This window comes from Polyodon spathula, chromosome 7 (assembly GCF_017654505.1).
Source record: "Polyodon spathula isolate WHYD16114869_AA chromosome 7, ASM1765450v1, whole genome shotgun sequence".
In the NCBI taxonomy this organism is placed as follows: Eukaryota; Metazoa; Chordata; class Actinopteri; order Acipenseriformes; family Polyodontidae; genus Polyodon; species Polyodon spathula.
In genome coordinates this window covers 58,884,816-58,888,012 of record NC_054540.1, presented here as the reverse complement: position 1 = coordinate 58,888,012, position 3,197 = coordinate 58,884,816, and positions in this window count along the sequence as shown.

Genomic DNA, 3,197 nt, shown 5'->3' with positions numbered 1-3,197 from the left:
GTGAAATGATCTGTAAAACCGGAATCGTAAACGTATTCACGTTTGTTAAGTGTACTGCATGCCCCGTGCTAAACGGGTTACCTAAGTCAAGAGGCGGCGGTGTTAAATCCTTCATCTTTCACAGAAACGGCGTTCCCTCTCCTGCTTTCTTGTGGGTTGGTTCAATGAGATTATTATTCTACAGTAAATGCATTTAGCTCTTAGGAATGTCCTTTGTTAACAGAGGAAAAGCATAGACCTGCTTTTCCTGTTTCCATGCTTTTACATCAATTCGCAGGACCTACCTGAGACTATAAATTAAACCGTTTTTTGTTTGTTTGTTTGTTTGTTTTTTTTAAGACTACTACAAGGCATGAAATTAAATACATTATTATTATTATTATTATTATTATTATTATTATTATTATTATTATTATTATTATTATTATTTAAATAATCACTGGCCCCTTTTCAAAACTCAAAAATAACTATAAAGAAAAGTTTAAATAACAACACTAGTGTACCTTCCTCAGCCAGTGCTGTATTTAACACTATATGCACATTGTGATTCCATTTATAAAACCGATAAAAACCTATTTTCCACTCATCTAACCCGCAGTGACCTTTTAACCAGATTATTATATCAGCTGAGGAAATTAATCAATAGAAATCCACTCTACATGATTTTTTTCAAAATAAACCCTTTATCACGGGAAACACTGCTGGTTCTGTGACACCGGTGGTGGAGAATCCACGGTATGTGGAACACAATCTCAAAACAAAAGCCCTTGCCCCTGGTTCCTCAACATTAGGTAAGCAGATTTCAAGATATAGCGCCCTATTCACAAAACTTGAAGGACCATTTTAAAGAACGTTTTTAAGGACTGTTTAAAAAAAATACAATTGTGTTTATAAGCATCCTCTTAGGTTAAACAGTGCTTAAAAAAAACCCCCAAAACCTTTAAACTTCTAACCTTCTCTACAACAACTGAAAAGGGTTTCATTTCAATGAATCAAAATGGGCTTTAAAAACAGTCTGTAACAAAACATTCAGGTTTTGTTAATACAGTTCAGCCAGTCAGAAGCCAGTTCTACATTCACAGGATGTGGAATAACATTTACTGTCTTATTTAAGGTAACTATACAAAAGTTATTAGCTCATAGGGAGGGATTTTTGATTTACTGAGGGGTAATGCAGATTACATTGGGGACTTCAGACCCCACAAACTCCCCTTCTCGTAGCGAGTACATACATTCAACAGATGGGAGTGGAATGACCCAGTTTTGGAAGGGTTGATGGACACTTATGTTCCAAGCACAGTGATTAAGCATTTGAGCCTTTTACAAGAAAACTAAAAGAGTACCTTGTTAGTCATGGAAATGTTCATTATCATGCTTCTTAAGTACCGGGCACTTCAGTGCCTACTTTTCATTGGAATGCCTTAATCCAGATCTGTGTCTGACACATCCAATTAGAAACAAATCTGCCTCAGAAGTTTGGAGAATTCTATCTTGGAAAATCAAGCAATGCTTACTATGGACAAAAAAGCCATATCAAATTACACAGAGAGATACAAAAATGTGTGTACTTAAGTACTTCAGTTTAACAATAACACAATAAAACATATTCACAACAAAAAGAACAGCTATTGTATTTTCAGGCTTGTCAGCCCTGGAGTTGTGAAGGATCTCTGCAATAACTTCAGCAGAAAGCAGAACAATCAGAGCTGAGCCGAAAACATTACTGTCAAATACTGGCCACTTCAATCAAGTACTTTGTGCCACAGAGCTGGATACAGCAAGATTATAGCCGAGTCTAAAAAAACACACACACAAAGAAATATTTCATAAACGTTGCAAAGTTTAATTTTTTATTTTTCTGTTTATACCATCCTCCACAATCCATGCCAAAGGACCACCTTGTACACGTTGACTAACGTGTTAGGCAGGCACTGGCTCAAAGCTGGAGACAAGCCCAGCTGCAACTTGCCAAGGGGTTGAGAGCTTACAAGTCAATAACCATAAAGACATCGTTTAGTGTACAGGAAGCAGATCAAACCATTTTGTATTCTGAATTAAAGTTTGCTCCAGTGCAAAGGTTGGATCTGAGGTAGAAAAGTTGCAAGAGAATAATTGCCTTGGATAAAAACCAAGAGTCATTTATTTTAATTTGTGTTTTAGATATTTATTTATTTATATATTTATTTCATAGGGACAATGTACAATTTGTATCATTTCTGACATGTCATAAGATGTACTGCACCCAGATTTAGCTGCGAGCTCATTTTCATTTGCTGTCCCTGGGCAGGTGTATAGAAAGGAAGAAAATAAATAAACAAACGGAAAAATAAAATAATACAAATAAAGTAACATTTACAGAAGGGAGGAATTTGCAAATGACAGTTTAAATAACTTGAAGTTATCTCCTCAAACATAATGCAATTATAGTTATAACAACGAAAAGAAAACTGCTTAAATTCATAGTAACATAACAATGGTAATTACTCTCCTAAGCCTGATTTTCGCAGCACAACAATTGCCAAAATCTATTGATATACAGCAGTTAATAACATAGTAAAGTGCTTTTCCATTTAAAACATAGTGGAGGTCATTTCAATGTATCTAAACAGGCAGGTTTAAATACAGAGATCATTTAACCTTGTGAACCTCAGTTAAAAAAACATGCAGCCCCTAACAGGGCAGATGAAGTCTCCTGAGTGCTTTAAAAATATATGAAACAGCAGAGAAGGTCCTAATCACTGCTGAAGAGAGTCTGAGGTGCAACCAGGATGGTAAAACGAGTCGGCTCGATGGCAGGTTGACCCAGATATATAATAAAGTCATCAGCGGATGTAAAGCCTGGCCAGGAGGCAATACTCATCACTGAGAGACAGGATTTCAACTAATTGCGATAGAATATACACGCTCCAGCCTGGTCGCCTCAGATATGCAGTCTAACTTGTTTTCATCCAGCTTGGAAAGAATGCCTTCTGCCTTTTTCTGTTTGTTTTTTCTTAGTGAGGAGAAAACAAAACACTTCGGGACGCATCCCTTGTAAAGACTTGAATCGGGGGCAAGAGTTGATGCCACACAACCTATAAATACACCTCCAGGAATAAGACACCTTTCTAGTTCAGCTTGATCTGTTCATTTGGCTGTGAAGCCTTACTGATGTTTTCAGGTGCCTGAGTAATAACAAGCAATGAAAAAAAAAACAA